Here is a 12,443-nt window from a genome sequence, read left to right as displayed (position 1 = left end):
GTTTCATTTTTTTCTCAACTCAGCCCATATTCAACATATAAGCGAGCTTAACAAAATAGCTATTCAACTAAGCTCAATATCATTCAAATACAAGTCACTTCTAGCAATGCAAGCATCAAAATCAAAACTGGAAACTAGTTTTAAAGACGAATGGCTAAATAACAGGTTTGTCATCTTTCGGCGTTTTGGTCACAACTGGATCTACGCTTATCGGATTGGGGTAAATTTTATGGCGTTTCGAAGCTAAGATAGAGGTCTACATTTCCTATGAAGACATTGACACCTAGTTCTCGTATTTTCAGGGTTAACAATTGAAATTTCAGAGAAAACAGAAAGCTGTCGGTTAAACATGGCATTTAGGCAGTCAGGGGTATTTGAGTCATTTCACAAGTTACAGTGCTCCGATTGAGCTGAACTTTTGTAGGTAGATAGTTAACTCAATTTCCTACAACTTTTATGTTTTAAGAAAGAATTGATTTGGCCTTTATCATGGACGAATATGCAGTTAAATTGGGTTCCAAAAACAGGGTAGAATCACTATCAATGCTGGAAATTCAACGTTTACCCTAAAATTTCATAACCAAGCACTTCACCACATTCATATCCTAGCTCAATACCATCACTTACTAGGTAAACAACCATAATCAAGGCTAAAAAAATGCAAACCCTAGCTAACCATTCCACTACACCATCAAAAACTGAATAAGTAGCCATAGCAATCAAAGAGTAAAAGCTTCTATACCAAATTAAAAAGATTAAACAAGAGAAAAGGAAGTTCAAGGTTTATATCTTCCAAAAGCTTCTTGCAAGTGAAAAACAAACCACTATCTTCCAAAATTTCACCACACCAAGCTCTTCAAACACTAAAAGGTAAGTTTAATAGTTTGGTTTGGTTGATTTCACTCAAACAAAGATGGATTTAAGGTTGGAGGTGCTAACTTTCCTCTCTCTTTTTTCTCCTCTTACTCTCGACCAACAAGAAAGAAATGAAGGAGAAATGAAGCCAATTTGGTGATAAGAAGGAAGGAAATTTGTTTAATCAAAGTTGGTTGGATTTTCGCCAAGTGTCGCTTCAAGATTAAATCTCAAAATTTTTCTTTTATCCTCTTTTCGTTTGGTCAGGATTTTCGGCCACTTTAAGGGTTAATTAAAGGCTAATTAGCTCAATTAAAAACAAAGAGATTAAGGTAATAAAGTAGTGTTCAAGTGGTGTATTCAATCGTTAGCAAACGGTGCACATCGGTTCGAGCCGATTTTTCTTAACTCGATCGTACTAGTGTTTTCACTTATGATTTACTAACTTATTATTAGTACTTCTAATCACAGACTTTTTCTTTTCTAAAATTCACTCTTAACCACCAAATTTAGTACACATATCTCACTAATTAATCACACTACCAAAATACGCAAAAATCCTATTTTACCCTTACTATAAAACTAAGGATAAATCTCTTAATTCTATTATTTATTACAACTATTGAGGGATTAAATGAGTAGTAAAGATATTATAAAGTAATTTATTCAAAATAAAAGGGAATTTTAAGAAAATATGAGGAATTTTGTAAGTTCTCACACTATCTCCCCCTTAAAAGAATTTCGACCTCGAAATTCATACCTTTAGTCGTAAACAGCTCAGAATATTTCTCTTGCATGTCTGTCTCTAACTCCCAAGTTGCTTCCTCCAGCTCATGGTGTTTCCATAGAACCTTAACCAGTGGAATCTGCTTATTTCTCAAGTCCTTCACCTTCCGATCTAGCACTCGAATAGGTCGTTTCTCATAGGTTAAGCACTCGTCAAGTTCAATATCCTCTGGCGGTAAAATATGAGTCGAATCCGGGTGATATTTCTTAAGCAATGAAACATGAAAAATATGATGGATCCGGGATAGATTGACGGGTAACTCTAGTCGATAAGTCACCTTTCCTACCCACTGAAGTATGCTGAAAGGTCCTATGTATCTTGGTTGCAACTTTTTCCCTTTTCCTGCTTTAATCTTTTCCTTTGATGGAGTTACCCTAAGAAACACCTTATCCCCTACTTCAAACTCTAAATCCTTCCTCTGATGATCGGCATAACTCTTTTGTCTACTTTGGACTGTTTGAACCCTCTGACGTATCATTTTTATCCTTTCGTAGGCTTCCTCAACCCATGGTATTGTTGCCAGATTTATGATTTTTCTCTCTCCTAGTTCATCCCAATGAATTGGTGATCGACATCTTCGTCCATAAAGTGCTTCATATGGGGACATTTGAATAGAAGAGTGATAACTATTGTTATACGCGAACTCAACCAGGGTTAGATATTGGCTCCAACTCCCTCCAAAATCTACAATGCAGGCTCTCAATATATTCTTAAGAGTTTGAATGGTTCTCTCAGACTGTCCATCAGTTTGAGGATGATACGCTGTACTATAGCTCAACTTAGTTCCTAGAGCCTCTTGCAACTTCTACCAGAATCGAGATATAAACCTAGGGTCTCTGTCTGATACTATACTTACTGGTACCCCATGTAATCTCACAATTTCGTCCATATAGAGTTTGGTAAGTTTCACCAAAGAGTATTTCATATTAACTGGCAGAAAATATGCAGTCTTAGTTAATCGGTCTACTATAACCCAAATCGCATCATGACCTTTTTGAGTTCGTGGTAATCCTGATACAAAATCTATCATTATGTGCTCCCACTTCCATTCAGGTATCTCTAAAGGCTGTAACAGACTCGACGGTTTTTTATACTTAGCCTTCATTTGTTGACACGTAAGACACCTTTGTACAAATTGGGCAATCTCCGCCTTCATATTATCCCACCAATACAGACTTTTGAGATCTTGGTACATCTTGCCACTACTTGAATGCATCGTGTACCTAGAATGGTGAGATTCTGTGACACCCCTACTTCTCCCAAGGGCAAACCCAAGGGTATCCGCGGAACGCCTGCCCAACTCTCACCAGGACTCGGTATGATTTCCGTTCAAACTTAATACAATAATGACTATTAATATCAGACGACGTAAGAAAAGAAGTCACTTCCATGCATAGATATTCAATCTTATATTACAAGATACCAAAAGTACATCTCATTCCCAAATATACAACCTCCAAAAGTTTCTAGACAAATACATCCAAAATTCCAATTCAACAGTGTATCAAGTCCCAAAATACAACCGTTATAAGTCGACCAAACAATTACAACCAAGGTACTAATCAAAAGGGTAATCTAGTCGGCTTTTCTCCAAAATCTTCCCATCCGGTTCTGCTAAGGAAAATAAATCTAGCGGGGTGAGCGAATGTTTGTGAGGCCAAGAAAAAAAAAACATACACATGCGAACACATAGTTCAAGTAACAAGTAACAATAACATATGTACAGGAATTAAAATCAGAAAATTCAAGTAATTCACAATTGATAATATAACACACTTGTTAACGATACAGGAGCTCTCAAGAGCTAATTTCCACTTGTTTCGCCAAGACTCGATCCGATACCCTCTCATGAGGACACTCCGTCATCCGGGTAGGTATTAAGTCCATAGAAACTTCACTTAATACTTCTTCCATCCACTGTTCCACCCTCTCGGATCCGTAACCAAACACGCACGAAAATGGCGATACTACACGAGGTTGCCGTATAAGATCTCAATAGATCAAGTTTTGTTTTTAAGAACACGCACGAAAAGGGTGATACTCCACGAGTATGCCGAACAAGATTTCAAAAGATCAAGTTGTGTTTTGTAATAATCCTATGGTTCATCAAGCTTCTCGACCAAGCCCATGCCGGCTCGAGTCGCATGATTGGCCAATGAGATTTGGGCGTCCCCCACGTAAACACGTATAATAGTAATCACGTATAATTGTCGACGAGATTCACTCCAATCGATATACAACTTCAAATAGGTTAAGTAATAAGTCAAATAAAGGAGAGTGAGTGCGATAAAGTACACACTCATCTCATCAAGTTATGTTCACGTATACAAGTAAAATTGATCAAGTAAACACGTAATTCATACACTTGATACTCACCGATTCAAAATAAGTGAGCAAACAAAGCTTTAGGTGTCCGCATCGAGATTCCCTTCGAAATCTCCTTGAGCGCCTGAACAATTAACAAATATTTCTTACTCACAATCAAGTATTAATCAAGAAAGAAGGCACACTTAATTTGACTAGTTGATACCTCAAACATGAACTTTAACCACTCAAAACAAAGGTTCAAAAGTGAGGATTTATTAACACAAGGAAAACTAATTTCCTTCACGAAATCAAGTTTCAAACGATCAATCATTATCAAAGGGTAGAGAAAAGTTTCCAAAAACTCATTTCTTATCAAGTTCGAAAATTTCAGTTTTAAGGAGCAATCTTTGAAAAATCATATCTTGCACTCGTTAGGTCCAAAATTAGAAAATTTTATACCGTTGGAATCTTGTTTCAAAGTACTAAAAGTTCCTAGAAGACACTTTTTCAAGATTCTAAATGGAAGATAGTCAAATTTCAGCTTAAAGTGGCTGATTTGCACTACAAGACAGTTTCAATCATAGTTTTCGGCAAACTTTGGAAATTCGGAAAAATTCACAAAAAGTGAACTAGTCTCTGAAATTTGTAACTCAATTAGAATTCCAACCAACGTTTAATACACAATGAATGGAACGGAAATCTGAGTTTTGAGCATTGAGATATATCAACTCAAAGTTGGTCGCATTTTATAAACTGTTCAGTCATTTTCCAGATTTGAAAGGCTATCTTTGAAATTTTATTTGGCCATCGAATTGGCAGTGAAAATACTCCAAATTATGTATAATAAATATTCCATATATGAACTATATCTCTATCAAATTTCATGCAAAAACTCATATGGGAAGGCAATTAACAAAACGACTGAAGTTTGTGAAATTTTCAAAACAAATCTGCCAACTCAAGCTTCTCGTTCCTTTTCAAACACTTTGTATCATGAAATCAGCCCAACTTTTGGGTTATTTGTGAAACCAAGGTCCAAGAAACATTTCATAAGCAATTTTTAGTTGGTTAACATCAAAATCTCAAAATAAAACCCCTCAGAAGCAACCAAACCAGTCGGCCAGCATGAAAAGGGGGTTTTCCAGATTTGCTACAGTTTGGTACTTGGACCATAACTCACTCAATACAGGTTGGAATTGGGAATGGTTGGTGGCGTTGAAAACTAGATTCAAAAGGATACAATTCATCAGAACAATTCATTTTGAGATTGAGTTGGAAAGTGAGAGAAAACAGAGCCACAAGTTGCAGCTTCTACCTTTCCCTCGGTTTGACAATGAAACAGGACAGCAGAGTTTGCTCAATCACTACAGATGACTCGGTTCAAATTAGAAGGTGCATGATACTCCATTAGAAAACTACGGATGTCTAGTTTTGAATGCCACTAATGGAATTTAATTCCGACATCCGGACAGAGAGATATGTTCGTTCAAAGAACACTGCCAGAGGACCACTGTTACCCGTTTTCCGGATTTTGTTCTTGCTAAAATTCAATTTTTATCCAACCAACCCAAATGATTTTTGGTAGAAACTTTATACACACCACACACAACACATATACATCAGATTCAAGGCCATTTTAGCATAAAAAATTTGAACCAAAGCTTCAAGAAAAATAGGGCAGATTTTCGGTCAATAGCCCAAGTGAAAATTCATTCAATTTCCTTCAATTCTCTACCCATAATTAACTTAAACAACACTAAAACAACTCAAACCAACCATTATATCATCATATCAGTCCATATATCTAAGGTGGGAATTCATAGAGCCCACTCCAACCATTTAAATCCAATTAACAACATCAATAATGAAGCTACAAGCTTCATAGCCACGATCGAACCCAATAGAGCCAAGATTAAGTGGTTTGATGATTACCCTCTACTCCTGGAGTGAAAATCAGAAATTTTGCACCTCTAAAACCCCAAGAAAAATCGTGAGATAATGTTTACTTCCTAGTCCAAGTGAATCTTCAAGTGATTTGCAAGTTCGATGCAAAATTTAAGGTGATTTGGAGGAAGATTGGTTGGTGTTTTGGTGAAGAATTGGAGCAAAAATTGGAGTGGTTTCTTTCCTCCTTTACTCTTGAAGGTTCAGCCAGCTTAGATGAGAAGAGAGAGAGAAATGGCTGATGACTAAAGCTTCTCTTGGAAGCTTGCAAACTTGGGGCCAAAGTTTGTGAAAAGTCAACTCCTAGTAGTGTCGCGCGCGCGCGTTTCGTGTCCGTTTTCTCTCGGGTTTATTTCACTTGTGCACTAAACCTACAAATATGATTCCTTTAGTACTATAATTATTCATTCTTAGCAGCCCAAAAATAAATTTCTAAAGTCCATCAATTAATCGCGCACGTGAAAACGTGAACTTCCGACTCGCGCGCGATAAAGCGCAATTTCTAAGAAATTCTTGTAACGATAATATAACTAACTAATAATAGGGTAATTAATCATAAAACAACTAGTTTAGAAATAAAAACATGAGTTCTCACACGAGTCTAGTATTAATTCCTCAAATCACCAATTAATTTGTACCAGCGTGTCTTTCGGAAAACTATCGACGCGTGGGCAGTATATACTTAATTTTAACTCACTCACATCTAATCTCTCAATTAATTTTCCTTAATCTACTACTGATCATTCTTAATTCTCCAAAATTATTACATTCTCGATTCAAATATAGCCTCGAAAAATGTGTACTCGTTATTCCTCACTTAAACGAGCCTCCGAAAAACTAAATTTACTAACGGGATGTTTTAAAACATAAGGGAGACATTGTTCCATACAAATGGATTTGAAATGATTGAAATAAATTATTCGGAGAAAACGGGTGAATAAATAATTAAATAACCCAGTAATATACGATAAAATAAGAAAATTTTCGGATCCTCACAGATTCCTTATCAATAATGGGAGTAGTTCCAGGTGATAAATCAATTTTAAACTCAATCTCTCTTTCGGGTGGCAATGACACCAACTCCTCCGGAAACACGTCTGGATACTCATTTATCACCGGCGTATCTTCTAGCTTAATCTTTTCCCTTGGGGTGTTAACTAGAAAAGCCAGATACTTCCGTGCCTGCTACAAAGCAATCTCTTAGCCCTAATTCCCGAAATAAGGACAAATGAGGCTAGAATACCCCTTATGTCTAGTTTTAGAGTTGCCTCTCCGAGTACGCAAAACTCAACCACTTTTGTTCGACAATCTACCTGAGCATGATAACGTGCTAGCTAATCCATTCCTATAATAACGTCGTACCCCTTAATGGCTAGACTTATAAGATTAACTACTAATTTCCGCTCACCAACCCAAATATCACAATTCCTATATACCTCATTGGCAAGTAAAGATTGATTACCCGTAGGTGTTCTTATTTCTAGGTCATATGGTAGCCTCTTGGCCTTCATATCAATTCCATACATAAAAGTAGGGTTAACAAAAGAATGTGTAGCACCAGGGTCTATCAAAATCTTGGCTAACCGATGAAAAATAGGAATCGTACCTTCTACTGCCTCCGATGGCTCAGGTACTGCCTGTTGGTCCAAGGCGTACACCCTAACTAGTAGCCTTGGCCTAGTCCCTCCTACATTGGTCGGTTTAGAGTTTGATCGGTCAGCTGGTTGGGCATCACTAATGAGTGGATAATTAGCGATCTGGTGGTCAGTACTTCCACACCGTAAGCACTTTCGAGCATTTCGCTAACAAGATTCTTCGGTATGGTTAGGTTTCCCACAGTATCTACAAGATACTCGAGGGGCGGATGTCTGGCCTCCCTGCGAGGCACGTCTCGCTTGGCCCCTTCCCCCTGGGGCTCCTCTCGGAGTAGATCCCCTAGATTTATCTGTGACGACTGGAAAATTCGCACATATTTTCTTAAAATTCTCTCTTATTTTGATTAAATGACTTTATAATATATGTACTACTTATTTACTCCCTCAATAGTTGGAATAAAGAATAGAATGAAGAGTTTCCCCTTTACTTTCATCGTTAGGGTAAACTAGGGTTTTTACGTCTTTCGGTAGTATGATTACCCGGTTTGGAGTATGTACTAAATTTGGTGGTTAAGAGTGAGGTTTAGATGAGAAAAGTGTATGATTAGAAGTAAAAATAATAAGTTAGTAAATTACATGTGAAAACCCTAGTACGTACGAATTAAGGAAAAACGGTGTGAACCGAAGTGTACCGTTTGTTACCGAGTGAGTACACCACTTGGCCACTACTTTCTTACCTTAATTTTCTCACTTTATTTCAGCTAATTAACCCTAAATATCTCCTCAAATCAGCCGAAATTATTGACTAAAAGAAAGGGGGAAAAGAAAGAAAAATGAGAATTATTCTTGTGGTAACATTTGTTGGAAGCATAGGAAACTTTGACCAAACATTTTTCTTTCTTTCTTATCTTCTTCTTGGCTCCATTTTCCTCCATTTTCTTCCCTTGTTGGCCGAACCTAGTGAGGAGAAAAAGAGAGTGAGAGCTTCAATTTCCATCTTATATTTTACCTTGTTTGAGTTGAAATCACAAAAATTAAACCGATTAAACTTGCAACAAGGTGACAAGGAAGCTTTGGGTGGAGTGATTTTGCATGGGCAGCCTTGATTTTGTGTATTTCCTTGAGGTTTGAAGGTATTAAGCTAAGAAACTCTCCTTCTCTCTCTTATCTTGCATTTTATTGGATAGATGACTTGAAACTTAGAAGTTTTATGGATGATAACCTAGATTGGTGAAGATTGATCGAAGTTCAGCCTAGGGTTTCATTTTCCAGCTTTGATATTCATTTTCCAGCCATGAGATGGTTATATCCAGCTTTTTTATAGACTTGAGAGAGCTGATATGAAGATTTCTAGCTTTAATATGCCTTTTAGCTTCCAACTAAGAATTTTCCAGCTTTCGTAGAGAATTCTGCCCTGCTTCTGACCAGCTTCATTCGTCCATGTTAAAGGCCGAATTAGGCATAGGTTAAAACATAAAAGTTGTAGGAAATGGTGTTATATAGATGTCTGTAAAATTTCATCTCAATCGGAGCAGTGTAACATGTGAAATGACTAAAATACCCCTGACTGCCAAATGTTCTTTTCCGCAGGCAGTTTTGAGATTTCACATTTTTGGTTTCGTTTTTCACTTTGATCCGTATCAAATCAGCATTTGGTCAAAACATGAAAATTTTACCCCTATGTTTCATCTTTCTAACGCATATGAAAACGCCTCAATCAAACATTTGTAATTTGAGTTATTGTCATTCAAATCCAGTGTTGACAACCAGACTGACATTGAAATTCTGGTTCTGTAATCTGCAAATTTGACCTAGATCAAATGTGAATTGGGTTGACTTGTCTTCATAAAAGTTGTAACTCTTTTTCTTAGCTTCGAAATGGTATAAAGTGTACCCAAATCGGATAAACATAACTCCAGTTGTAACCAAAATGCTATAAGATGTCAAATCTGCTGTTTAGCCTTTTGCCTTCAAAACTGATTTCCGGTTGTATTATTAGGTTTGTGTTATAATTGGATGATTTTGAGCCTATTGAAAGGCTATTGTGGTAAGATTATTTGTGTGAGGTTTTGGGGCTGAATTGAGAAAAATAATGAAGCCATAAATGGCTGGAAAATAGCTAAATACAAAGGGCATGCCGCCCAAATTTTCACTCGAGAGTTAGGCGTGAGTACTCGCGAATTGATCGAAGATTTGAGGTCGAATTGAACTTGGATTGTCTATGGTATTCGAGTTTTCTTTCATAGAGGTATATAAGCTAAAATTTGGCGTGAAACTCGTACCCTTGGAAAAATGAAAGTAGCGACCATTCGGAATATGTTTTCCTCGTCTTTTAGCCACTTTACGAACTTAAACGTTTTAATCGCTTCCAAAATTAAAAGAGCGAGCATGAGTTTTCTAGGGTGTGATAAGAAAAATGAATACTACTTAAATGAGTTTCATTTATTTGATTTTCTGAAGCGAAACTCCTATGTTTCAAACTCTAGAGAGTTTTACATTCTTAAATGATATTTTAGCGCAGATTTGGACTCCAACCAAGGAGTTGGACCTGAATGTGATTTTGAAAGCACTAGACCTTTGGTGAGTGCTTCCAAATACATGATTGAACTTGATACTTGATTAAATTTTTTACCAACATGATCGGATAAGATTTGCTTGGTTTGGTCGGGCAAGTGTGTACTTTATCGCACTTGACCTAACTCAACTAATCACTTGATATCTCATTCATGCTTGTAAAAGTGACTTGATTTGCATTGACCTGTACTTGTATTTGTACTTGTACTTGATTTGTCAGTGTTGAGCGGCAGTATGTAGCACACTCGATACGAGTAGGAGGTAACTCTCATTCCCGTCTCCGTACTTTTCTCTTGACTAAATTGATTGGTCATCGACTATAGTGACTACTTGGGAACCCAAACCCCACTGGTTAGTTAATTGAGTCAAGCCGGCAAGGGCTTGGTCGATTAGATAACGAACCATAGGTATCTAGTGTTGTCGAGTGAAGTATTATCTCCTCGACTAATCGGTATACTCGAGTATTACCACCAGTGTTTAGTTGGTGTTCGGACCCGGTAAGGGGGTTGAATGGTCGACAGATTAGTGTGAAGTGAAGCACTACTGGATTGGTTATTTTACTTGAAAGTTGACGGAGTGTCAACTAATACTGGATCAAGCTCTGGTGAAGCAACGGGAATTTGGCTCCTGAGAGCCATCTGTATCCTTATACTTTGATTGCTATTCGTAGTGTTATTGTTTCTTTTAGAAAAAGAATTTTACACTCGCTCATTTTGAGATTTGCTACCTGAAGTGTTATTGCTCACTTTTATGAACTTGTTATGTCGCTACTTTGCTACTTTGATATGTGCACTTTTAAATAATGGTTAACTTGTTATTTGGAACCTCACTGGGCTTTTAGCTCATTACATGCCATTTGTTTTCCTTACAGAGGATACAAGCGAGGGCGTGAGACTGGTACAGGCTAGCATAGTCTAGTTTTTGGAAATTTTGCAATTGTACTCGCGTTACTGCTCGGTTAGGGTTGAATGTATCTGGAATTCATATCTTTTGTTATAATTGGGATTGTACGAATGTTTGGAATACAAATGAATGTACATGTACGTTCCAATTTTGGGAATTGTTATCTCATTTACTCTTGAGGTTGTAACCTATTTTATTTGAAGTGAGTGAGTGAGTTCTGGCAAGAGTTGGGCAGGCGGTCCGCTAAACTCTGGGGCGCGCCCTAGGGGGAGGAGGGGTCGTCACATTATCTGTAAACCTTCCACCGCCAGCTCCTCGATCGATCTTATGAGGTGGCATACCCCGATCACCATGCAACTGCTCCTGACTTCCTCCAGGCGCACCTTTCCTCTTTGCATGAAAAACCCTTACTTGTGCCCTAGCAATTTCTATTCTCAGGGTCTTCTCCAAAACCTCCGTAAAAGTATTAATTTGTGCTGCCGCCAGGGCCTCCTGTATTTTCACATTGAGCCCCTGTACAAACCTCCTAACCTTCTTTTGCTCCGTAACTATCAATTCGGGAGCAAACTTCGATAGCTTAGTGAACTGAGTCTCGTACTCAGATAAACTTAGGGTTCCCTGACGGAACTTGATAAAATCATCTTCCCTTTTCTCGTGGACTATCGGTGGAAGATACTTCTCATTAAACTCTCTCACGAAGTTCAACTAGGTCCATGCAGTCCCCTCTCTCTTCCATTTAACCCTAATTACGTTCCACCAAACTCTAGCTAGTCACTCAAACTGAAATATAACGAAATGCACTTGCCTATCCTCTGTATAGTTTAAGGCAGCGAAAATATTGATTGTCGTCTCTAACCATCTCTCAGCTGCCTCAGGGTCTGGTCCTCCAACGGTCCTCCAAGAAACTTAGGAGGAGAAAACTTTTGGAACCTCTCTAGGGCCCTGTCTTGCCCCATTTCAGGGTCCCTAGATTGATTAATAGGGACTTGACCCTGCTACTCTACTAGTCGAGCAAGAATATTGGTCATTTGCTGTATTGTCGTTGCCACTTGATCCTCTCCTTCAGCCTGGGGTCCAGGTTGCGACTCAACCGTTATGCCTCGTTCTTGTGCCTGTCTAGCTCCACGACTACGGCTAGAACCACGCTCTCGGGTAGTTCCATGATCCTGACTTCTTCTATCTTCCATGCTTCTTGAATAGTAGACTATATAAATATAAACAAAATAAAGTAGCTATAAAGCACAAATAAAACATTTCCCAATCATAAAGCAAAGACAATAAAACATATTTAAAATAAATATTTCCTTTATATTCATAGCAAAAAGAGTCATATAACAAGTTGGAAAGTGCTGTACAGACCAACCTAATACAGTCAAAAGCTCATAACAACCAAGGGACATAGAACAAAAAGCAAGCTCTATATACATCAACCTTAACACGCCAATAACAAAAACAAAAGATGACGTGTCACCCATCTA

This window comes from Coffea arabica, chromosome 6e (assembly GCF_036785885.1).
Source record: "Coffea arabica cultivar ET-39 chromosome 6e, Coffea Arabica ET-39 HiFi, whole genome shotgun sequence".
NCBI lineage: Eukaryota > Viridiplantae > Streptophyta > Magnoliopsida > Gentianales > Rubiaceae > Coffea > Coffea arabica.
The sequence above is the reverse complement of the archived record's forward strand: the minus strand, read 5'-3'. Positions refer to the sequence as shown.